The 11,572-nt window shown below is 41.2% G+C and overlaps 1 long non-coding RNA gene across 2 annotated transcripts; it reads left to right on the top strand.

The window, feature by feature from the left end:
- The first annotated feature begins 92 nt into the window (after positions 1 to 92).
- Positions 93 to 7,138, top strand: LOC309386636. Of its 2 annotated transcripts, none has more exons than XR_014174456.1 (3): positions 93 to 223; positions 5,670 to 5,761; positions 6,366 to 7,138. It is a non-coding gene; the product is annotated as an uncharacterized lncRNA (long non-coding RNA). The 2 variants fall into 2 exon arrangements; XR_014174457.1 differs by lacking the exon at positions 93 to 223 and adding an exon at positions 230 to 325.
- Positions 7,139 to 11,572: the final 4,434 nt, after the last annotated feature.

Here is an 11,572-nt window from a genome sequence, read left to right as displayed (position 1 = left end):
GCTCCGCCCAAACCTCGCCGTCCGATTTTCGATTGGCTCCTGTGGCTACGTGCTAGACGCGCCGCGCAACGGTTGCTTCGGCAGTTGCTAGGCGATCACAATTAGTGGCGGTTCAGGGCGGCGCGAGAAGCGCGTAGAGATCGTCCGGATTGGCTCTCCGAGCCCCGCCCCTATTTTAACCTGGTGCTTTGATGGTGGTCTGCCTTCCGAAAAGCATCCTAAGGTGTCGGTTGGGAGCCAGGTTTTTTATTTCAAACAAACTATGGTCGCTTACATTTCCGTATTTCCTAATCATTTGCCCTATAAAAGTTACACGGACAAAAAGGTTAGTTTGCTCTCTTTTGTAAACTAAGATTGGATTGTAAACAGCTAACCTTTAATAAACAGTCCAATCCTTGATAAATGTGTTTAGAAATAAACCTTACAATATTTATCTTTTTCATCAACTGCTCTTGGAGTGAAGCTTTCCTGCACAGGTATAATGTTCCATAAAATAAAGTCCATAAGAATAATCCCACAGAAAAATAATTAGACTATCAAATTTCACAACCTAGAAACCAATAGCGGTTAACTAACTTTTTAGGAAGGAGATAAAATATTTCACATCATAAAGCAAGGGCATTTTGAGATTTCTATGAAATGTGCTCTTGTTGGAATTTTATCTTGTCTTTATTATCTTACTTATAAGTAATTCAATGTTTTGGGAAACTGCAGAATGCTGTTATTCCTCCAGAACAAGCTGTGGCTTCTAGTATTCCAGAAGTGGAAAGGGCCAATGGAGCTCTTTATTTGTAGGTTTAATTATGAGTCATTCAGCATTTAATACAATACAATAGTAGAGTTGGAAGGGACCTTGGAGGTCTTCTAGTCCAACCCCCTGCCTAGGCAGGAAACCCTATACCGTTTCAGACAGATGGCTATCCAACATCTTCTTAAAGACTTCCAGTGTTGGGGCATTCACAACTTCTGGAGGCAAGCTGTTCCACTGATTAATTGTTCTAACTGTCAGGAAGTTTCTCCTCAGTTCTAAGTTGCTTCTCTCCTTGATTAATTTAAATAGGTTGAGCAAAAATATTTGCATGAAGGGCTTCTTCCAAAAAGAAAAATCTCAATTTAATAAAGATTTGTTTAATTTTCACAATATATATGGCCGCTCCATTTTCTCAGTCTGAGCAATTCTACACTGCAGCCTAAACTGCTTGTCTCCCATGCTGTTCCCATCTGTTCCTTAAACTCACATCATAAATTCCACACCAGATTGCAGTGAGTTGGCAACATGGCTGCCCTGAGGCTCAATCTCTACTATCTCTACCGGAAAGTTCCAGATGGTTCCGCCCCAGGCGCCTGATGGAACCTGATAGGTTCCAGACGGAGCTTGGGCCACCTCCTGTAACCTTGACCCGCCCCCGGGTAGAGGACCTGGTAGTTGCGTGGAATAATGCAACTACCGGGGCCTTGAACCGGGTGGCGCCTTTGCGGCCTCTCCGGCGGCAACGATCCACCCTAGCCCCTTGGTTTACCGAGGAGCTAAGGGTGATGAAGTGCCGCAAGAGACGTCTAGAGAGTTGTTGGAGATCCTCTCGCTCCGAATTTGATCGAACACAGGCACGAGCCCATTTAAGGACGTACCTTGTGGCATTGAGAGTGGCCAAACGCCAATATTGTGCCACTCTCATTGCATCCGCGGAGAACCGCCCTGCCGCCCTGTTTCGGGTGTCCCGCTCCCTCTTGTTTCAGAGGCCGCGGGAGGCCCCCCTACAGGGCAGGGCAGAGGAATTTGGTAAATATCTGCAGGATAAAATCGCTCAAATCCGGAAAGATTGGGTTCCTGTCAGTGATCCAATGGAGACATCCATGGCGAGTCTTGAGGTATCGATCTGGGAGGAGTTTGACTTGGTTGCCATCGAGGATTTGGACAGATTGCGTGGACGACTGCGACCCACCACATGTTTATTGGACCCGTGCCCCTCCTGGCTTGTACTGGCATCCTGGGAGGTCACACGAGACTGGCTCCTGGGCCTAGTGAATGCTTCGCTGAGCGAGGGGTCTCTCCCGGCCGCCTTGAAAGAGGCGGTGGTGAGACCCTTGCTCAAGAAGCCTTCCCTGGACCCTTTGGAGCTGGCCAATTATCGTCCCGTCTCCAACCTTCCCTTTTTGGCAAAGGTTGTAGAGAGTGTGGTGGCCTACCAGTTTCCACGACATCTGGAGGAAAATGATTATCTAGACCCGCGCCAGTCCGGCTTCCGCCCCGGTCACAGCACGGAGACGGCCTTGGTCGCGTTGGTGGATGATCTCTGGAGGGCCAGAGACAGAGGTTGTTCCTCTGTCCTGGTCCTATTAGACCTCTCGGCGGCTTTTGATACCATCGACCATGGTATCCTGCTGCGCCGGCTGGAGGGGTTGGGGGTCCGGGGCACCGTTTTGCGGTGGTTCGGCTCCTACCTTTCTGACCGGACGCAGCGTGTGTTGGCAGGAGAAGAGAGGTCGACCCTACGCCCCCTTACTTGTGGGGTGCCACAGGGGTCGGTCCTCTCTCCACTCCTCTTCAACACATATATGAAGCCGCTGGGTGAGATCATCCGTGGTTTCGGGGTGGGATACCATCTGTACGCTGATGATAATCAGCTGTACTTTTCCACCCCGAACCACCCCAACGAGGCCATCGAAGTGATGTCCCGGTGTGTGGAAGCCGTACGGATCTGGATGGATGACAACCGACTCAAGCTCAACCCCTCCAAGACGGAGTGGCTGTGGGTACCAGCTCCCCGGTTCAGCCAATTAATTCCATCATTGGCCATTGGGGGCATTCAACTTGCCCCCGTGGAGCGGGCGCGCAATTTGGGCGTCCTCCTGGATGCCCGGCTATCCATGGATGACCATGTGACAGCTGTGGCAAGGGGGGCGTTCCACCAGGTTCGCCTGGTGCGCCAATTGCGCCCCCTACTGGACCGGGACGCCTTACGCACAGTCACTCATGCGCTGGTGACGTCCCGCTTGGACTACTGTAACGCTCTCTACATGGGGCTTCCCTTGAAATGCACCCGGAGGCTACAGTTGGTCCAGAACGCAGCCGCGCGGGTAATTATGGGGAGTACTAGGTACTCCCATGTGACACCGTTCCTGCGCGAGCTGCACTGGCTTCCTGTGGTCTATCGGGTGCGTTTCAAGGTTTTGATAATAATCTTTAAAGCGCTCCATGGCTCAGGACCTAGTTACTTGCGGGATCGTATTCTGCCCCATACATCCCTGCGACCAATCCGCTCGCACAGAGAGGGCCTCCTCCAGGTGCCGTCCACTAGACAGTGTCGGGGGGCGGCGCCTAGGAGTAGAGCCTTCTCTGTGGCGGGCCCAGCCCTGTGGAATGACCTCCCTCCGGATATTAGGAATACCTCTGACCTCCGCTCCTTTCGTATTAAGCTTAAGACCCACCTATTCCAAGCAGCTGGCCTGGCTTAACTTTGATTTAACCATATCGCTCCTGACGGGTTTTTATTGGGTATTTTAATTATATTTAATTATCTAGGGGTTTTTAAATACTGTATTTTAATTGTTTTATTTGTCAGCCGACCTCCTCCTTGTGTATGTCTCGGTATATGTCTCTGTTATATGTTTGTTTTGTCCACATATTTATTTCATATGTTTCGTTGTACGCCGCCCCGAGTCCTTCGGGAGAGGGTGCGGCTAAGAAATAAATATTTATTATTATTATTATGATTATTATTATTGCCGCTACAAGACTTAACTGGTCATTCTGCTGCTTCTTACTCTTCCCATCTCTGTAAAGAAGGCAGCGTTCACTGATTGATTCCTTGTGGACTGGGGACCAGATTTGATGGACAGATTTAACTTAGAGAAAAAAGTGGCACAGATATATTAATTGAAATGTGATGTTCTCACATGATATGATAAGAGCTACAATATTCATATACTGCATATCTCATATTTATTTAGACCAAAGCTTATTTTTGAGTTGCAAGGTCTCGTCAGTTCCTCATTCAGGTTGCTGAGCGTCAGTATCTGAACCTTTGCTCTGCATGTTGTAATTTCATTATTTTGAAGTAGCCCATTTGTATTGCAAAAATTTTTGGACACCGAAACCAGTAGTAATGCCAGCAGGAACCTATCCCTGGCGCATATGCACCAGAAACTGGAAGATCAGGTGGCCAGTTCGGATGCACATGCTGGAAACCGGAACAGCAGCCGCCAAGTGCATGTATGTGCACCGGGTGACTGCTCTTCCGGTTTCCAGCATGCATGTACAAACCCATTTTGGCACTCTGTGCCAAAAAGGTTCTCCAACACTGTCCTAGAGAATCAAAGTGTGCCAGCTTTATAAAGCTATATATCTGAACTTGATGTCTGAAGACTCAGAAAAGAAGTCAAACCTGAAAAACTGTGCCCTTTCTTTGAAAAACAAGACATTTGTAAAAGGCAAACTAGTAAAAATTTAATGCAGCAACTTTGATTTTAAATATCTTGCAACTGAGATATCAAAGATTTCAAACTTGATCTTTCAAAAAATAACTGAAGTGAGCCCTTCAGAGCTTATACAACAGACACTAAATATTCCACTAGATGGCACTACTTTATCACTGCTAATACTGTTTCAAAAAAATATTTGTACAACCTTACAGTTTTACTGTAACATGTTACAGCACATCTTATTAGATGTGTTGTGCTGTCCTCAGTTCTCTCTCTCTCTCTCTGTTAATGAAAAAGGGATGAAATGTAAGAATAAAAGATTATTTGTGCCTTTTTTTAACCTAAAAGACAACTATATTTAATAAGGGAATATCACCTTTTAAATTGAATGGTCTGCTGGCAGATAGAGTCCACAAAGGGATGGAGCCAATTTAAGTAAATATTTAATTATTTCAAAAAAGTGAATATAATTATATGTATTTAATAATATTTCTAATTTGTCCTTGGTCTAAAATTTACAATTTGGCATAAATGCTATGGGGCTGGCCCCAAGTTTTTTTTTCTTTTGGGGGGTACACATGTGACTTCTGGCTACAGATAGTCTTGAAATGTATAATGAGAGCCCAGGACACATTGACAATAGAAGCCATTGGTCTTTCCAACTACATTCTGCTGTTTAGCTTTTTAAATACTCTAGCTAGCACAACATTGCTGGAAGGAAAGCAGCATCCTCAGCAATTAGTGTTGTTATAAATTGTTGTATCCCATCTGTTTTCCTTTTGAACTCGTATATGAAAGTACTTGGAAATGTGTCTATGTACCTGCAGTATCTACCAGGCAGGTAGTGTTTGTAGTCCACTACAATTGTTTCACAACAACCCAAAACAGGTTTACTTAGAACTCCTATTACATCCAGCTATTTTTTCTTTGTTCTGAGTATGTAATAGGCCTGCTGAAAGATTATAGGAAGCAGTATGAAGACTGTTTTTATGGTGAGAGAAGAGAAGAGTTGAAAGGGAACTTGGAGGTCTTCTAATCCAACCCCTGTTTAGGCAGGAAACCATATAACATCTCAGACAAATGGTTATCCAGTCTCTTCTTAAAAACTTCAAGTGTTGGAGCATTTACAGCTTCTGGAGGCAAGTTGTTCCACTGATTATTTGTTCTAACTGTCAGGAAAGTTCTTAATTCTAAGTTGCTTCTCTCCTTCATTAGTTTCCACCCATTGCTTCTTGTCCTACCCTCAGGTGCTTTGGAGAATAGCTTGACTCCCTCTTCTTTGTGGCAGCCCAAGATAATGGAACATGCTCGCGCTCACATTTATGAACCGGTAGGAAAAGTAAGTGAATACTACCCCGGGATGAGATGGGATGGGATAATCACATAATCATCTTTTTTTTTCAGGATAAAGCAATTGGACAGTATTTATTCACTAGGGATCTGGGATTGCTATATGCAAGCAAATATCCCCCTAACTGGCTTGAGGATGCCTTGGTAGCCATTCTCCAAGGACATGTCCATGAATTTAATAGATATAATTTGTAATACTTATATTGTCATTTCTGATCATCCCTACTGGACTTTGCCTTAATAGGGAGGGATGGGGTTTCAGAGATGGGTTTATGAAACTGATGGACAATAAAAAATGAAGAGATCTTTGGTTTTATTTTAAGAGCTAGTGATAAAATTCTTTATGTTGATTGCACTTGCTGGGGATTTTTCTATTTTATTTTATTTTATTTACTTTATATTTTGTTTGCTTTAATGAATTTATTTTATAGTTGTATGAATTTTACTTATATATCTCTAACAAAATTATTTTTAAAAGGGGTATATCCATATGTCCATTTCTTCCTCTCATATCCAGCCAAGCCAGCTAACTTTCATTCTCTTATCCAATGCGCAAATAATTTACAGATGTGTATTCCGTCTTCTCCCAACAGAAACTTAATATGTAGGACTTTGGTGGCAACTGAGCTGATTATTGCCAATGGTTGGAATCTGGCCAGCTTTGGCTGTTGGGCCCCTCCCCTCCAGCTGTCTTCAGTGGATTGTGGCTATCTCCCAGATTCTCCTTGTGATTTACCAATTTAAATCAGTGTTGTTCTCCATGTGATCTCTGAAGTGATACTTTCCCTTCCCTGCATGACAGGCATGTTGGCAGGTTGTGCCAGGTTTTCCCCTCCCCAATCTGTATAAAAGGGATCTGGGAGAGTGCAACAGAGTCTACAACTACTGATCCCCCATGCAGTGTACTGAAATGACTGCTCAGCAGGAAGTTGTCATGTCTGCCAACCCCCTATGTGAGCAGCTGACATGCCTGCAAAATGGACAGAGCAAGAAAGATTGCAAGCAAAGAACCAGGACAGGTAAAGACCATTCCAAAAGAAAAGCCAAACAACATAAAAGTCTGAGAAGACTTCAACAGTGGAAGTGAAAAATGCATCTGGCAGAAATGCTCAGGCTAAAAGTGTCAATATGGCAGAGAATTGAGAGCTGTAAATGTTTAAGAAATCAAAATAGAGACAAATACTGCCCAGAGTCACTTCTCAGAGCGAGATGGGCAGCATATAAATTCAATAAATAAATAAACCACTCTGTCAAAACTCCACTCTATGTCTGATGTGGACTAAGCCCCAGCTCATGTTATAGGGAGCAGTTGGTAGAAAGTTTTCTTGATGGCAAGGAAATCACTCAATTGTTGGACCATAACCTGTCTTATATCATTATCAATCACTGGTCTTAATTACTGAGGAAATGTAGAGACTGGCAAATTGGCCAGCATACACTTGGGCCATCTCATAGCTTGGAGGAAAGCCCATTAAACTATTGTCTGCATATGCCTATTATGTATTAATCCACAAGTCATAATGCAATTGAAACAGCAAGTTTTCTATTGCAGTTAAATACATTTCATACAAAAGCTTCACAATTTATAGCTGGATGGCTCTTTGTGTTTTCATTTCATTTTTTTTTCAGTTAAAAATAACCATGTTTTTATTATGTTCTTTCTGTCATACTACACTTTTATTGCATAATTATGTCACATAAACATGATCAAATTGCTGGCAGTGTAAAATACAGTGACAAACACAAGATTATTTTAAAATAGATAGTTGTTTTCTGAAAAGTTAGGTATCCTGTTTGCTCTTAAACTCACTGTGTCAGTTTCCAGATTACAAATATTTATTGGAAGGGAAGATATGTGCAAGTGACTGTATGACATCTATCAATGGGGAGACATCAAACAATCCCGCCTTACTCCTTAGAAAAAGTACAAGAGATGAAATTCTGAGTGCACAAAGGGGGCAAGCCCTGACATACAAAGATAAGGAGATAACCATTCTGAAACAGATCCCCAAGAAAGTGAGGGAAAAAAGAAAAAGCTATTCGCAATTAGCGAATAAATTATACCAGAAGGGGGTGTGGTTTAGATGGTTGATGCCTGAAGGTATGCTAATATTCTGGGAGGAGACAAGAGTTAGAATCAATACACCCATAGAGGCGCAGGCCTTTATGGAAAAAAACAAACTACTCCTAGAAAAACCAGATGATTCCTCATCAGATATACAGGACACGGGAGGGGCCGGAGCCCTGTCGGCAGGGGGAGATGGGGCAATACCGAGAAAGCTCAGATCACAAAAATGAGTAAAAAAATCCACCTGACATAAACTGATCGAAATTATTAACTGAATTTATATGCTGACTATATGTTACTACTTAATAATGAATTATGTGTAAATGTATACTATGAGTATGGAGGGGGGGGCGCACCTACCACACATTGCAGTTGCCAAAATTTGTAACTTTTCCCCTACCTTTTTCCTTTGTAAAATACCAAAAAAACCAATAAAACTTTGTTTAAAACAAAACAAAACAATCTCGTCTTTTCTCCTTCATCCTTCCTGCCTGTGCTCCCTTTGCCTGCAGATTTCTCAGGAATAGTTTGAAAACATGTATGCAATGCAGTTTTGACTCCATAATTGTGCAATCTGATATGTTTCCAAATGTACAGCTCATGTGCTTCTTTCTTCAAATGCTCACTGATTTCCCCTTGGTTTTCATGATAGCTTTGCTCTAGCATTTAGCTGGGGCAGCTTTTTGTTTGTTTTATATCTTTTGTGGATAATGACTCTTTCATCATTATTACTGTTTTTTAATTAAATCTTAATCTGTGTGCTGCCTTTTTTGTTAAAGCCAATGGTGCATTTCAAGTAAATATAACAGTAAAAATAATAAATGCAACTTTAATTAATTTAATTTTTTTGTAACATGGGAAACTTCACTAGGACAAGGTGACTGCAATACTGGATGTGCTTACTTGGGAGGAAGTTCTATTGAACATTAAAGATTTGCATTATGAACAGCCATGCTCAGAATTGTGCCATTTGGGATTTCAGTTTATTGATTATAGTTATGTGTTTCTAAATTTATTTGTCTGGAACTAAGCTTTTGTTTATGCTTAGCTGATGATAATTATTGACATCAGTGAAAAGATTATAGACTTGTTTTTAGAATATTGTTCATAAAAAAACACTGTGCTTGCAATTTCAAGCAAACGTTATCCTAGCTGGAGTCTAAATGCCAGAGAAGAAATTCTAAATAAGCTTTTCAAGAAATAGAATTTTTTCCAAAAAAGATTCTTAAAGATGCCAAACATTCATTAACAATAATTGCACAGAAGATGGCCAGAACAAATGTTCTGGCCTTAATTGCTGCTCAGCTAAAAATAGTCGTCTTTCAAATTTCACAATGACGAGAAAAGGAAGCACAAAGTTCATGTTGTCTTAGCACGCATAACAAGCAATGAATGTTTCTTAAAAATCTTGCTTACTGATACTGCAGATAGATAGCCAAAAACAAAGAATGAATCATCAGCAGTTCTTTATAATGACCTTACAGTAAGGATTCACTTGCATTATTAGTGTCATAAATAAGGATTGCAAATATTATTTGGAAGAAACCTGAGAGCATTTAGCAGGCAGATATAATTTTCTATTTTAAATATATTTATTTCAAATTTCTTTCTCCATGAAATTATCCCTTAAGGTAATGCTCAAAAAAAAGACCCATTGAATTCAAAATACGGACCATAATCCTTCTACCATTGGTGCCCAGTATTCTGCTTATGATTCATTCATCCACTTACAGGGCATGAACGGGATGCTGTTACCCAATTATTGCTGCCTTGAATTTTTCCTGTGGTCATCATTTCTCACATTCAGGAAGCCCTATTTTTTTTAAAAAACTGAAAGGGACATGATATCCCCGTATTATTATCCTGTTGTTGCTTTTACAAGACAAGGCTTTTGCCACATACGTGTTCCACTGACAACAGAAAGTTCAACGAGAAGAAATAAGAAGATCATAAAATATTTTATGAGTTATTATCAGCTTCATATAACATTATCCACGGAACCTGTGACACCTCAACTGGTATGAACACATCAATAGAGTGCAATTCTAGGTACGTGGTAAGCTAACTGTATTTTGACTTTAGAACAAAAAAGCAAGGGTTGATAGTGATAGGAATCACCTGTTTGGAAATAGTATTTTTCCTTAGAGAGTATATATTGCTATGCTATTTATTCTTAAGACTGATATCCCCACCCATTTTATCTATAATAACCTGGGTGGCTCACAGCAAAATCACTACCACTAACCAATAATAGCAAAAGATAACCATAATTCATTGTATTTATTTTGTACAATGACAATAAAGACTACACTATAAAACATAAATATACAACTTATTAAAGGACATAAAGACCCGTCCTTTATAATAAAGGATGCACGGTAATTGTAATTCTACCTGACTATATTCTATATCAGGGTTTTGTAACCTTAGCAGTTTGATGATGTATGAACTTCAACTCCCAAAATTCCCTAGCCAGCATGCTGGCTGGGGAATTCTGGGAATTGACGTCCACATACTGTATCTTCAAGCTGCCCAAATTGCCTCTCCTCTCCGATCTGTGTAAAATTGCTGCTTTATTTATAATTTTGCCATGTTGATACTGAGGAAAAGGCTCAAATAGGAGGGGGAAAAGGCAGCACATGAGCCTGGAATTTTGTCAAGGAGCATGTATTTTAGGTAGAAACTGTAAAATATTGATTTCTCCGTCCCTGCCACAAAAAAATCTGGATAGAGGATGTTTCTGGAGACAGCAGAACAGAAGAGAAAGAACTGGAGAAAATAATAAAATACAAAGTCCTACAAATAGATGTAGAATGACTATGGAAAAGAAAAAATAGTACCATTAGTGGCAATAGCAATAGCACTTGGGCTTATATACCACTTCATAGTGGTTTTACAGCCCTCTCTTAAGCGGGCTGTAAATAGTAATAAGCATCATGGATGCAATTGCAAAATATTTGGAGGACCATTTGAACAACATTGGCATAGACAACTTCACCAATTATTCAAAAGTCAGCTTTACTTGGAACAGCATATATCCTATGATACCTTTACATCAGACAACAGCATATGCCTATCCCAGATCATAATAATATGCAGAACAACAACACTCTTGTAAATAACAAAAATACCTTACTTGTTCAAAGACAGCAAATATGTGCTATAGATGTCCCCCCGTTAGTCCCTTAACACCTTCTGGAAGATTCATATTTTTGTCAGTTTCCAAAAGGCCATGAGATCACCAAATCCCAGAAACATTTAAGAGTACATCAGAATATTTGGGTAGAAATTATTACATTTCATATTAGCTTTTTATGTGTGTTGATGAGATTTTGGTTACTGAACCTCATCGATTAGCTGATTGGATCGATGCTCATACCAGGGATTGCATATGTCTCCTCATGAATCAACACTGTCCCTCAATCACAGGTTGGGAGTCACTGGCTATAAAGAGCAAGATCATTTCACATTTGTGATGAATTGCTTAAATTCATGTAGCAATCTCAGCTATACTGCATGTAGATGGTTTTAAATCAGGGACGTGCGGTCAGGGGAGGCAGGGGAGGCAGAGCCTCACCTCTCATCATGAAATAATAATATATAATAATAATATCCACAAGGGAGTTTCATATATATAAGAGGAAGAGGAGGGAGGAGGAGCGCGGGCGGGGCGGTGCCAGCTGGGAAACCGGCGGAGGCAGGAGGGTTCTCGGAAGCGCCAATAACCTTCCT

Source organism: Natrix helvetica (assembly GCF_964273705.1).
Source record: "Natrix helvetica genome assembly, chromosome: 2".
NCBI lineage: Eukaryota > Metazoa > Chordata > Lepidosauria > Squamata > Natricidae > Natrix > Natrix helvetica.
Note: the sequence above shows the minus strand (reverse complement) of the source record. Positions and strands in the feature narration are given on the sequence as shown.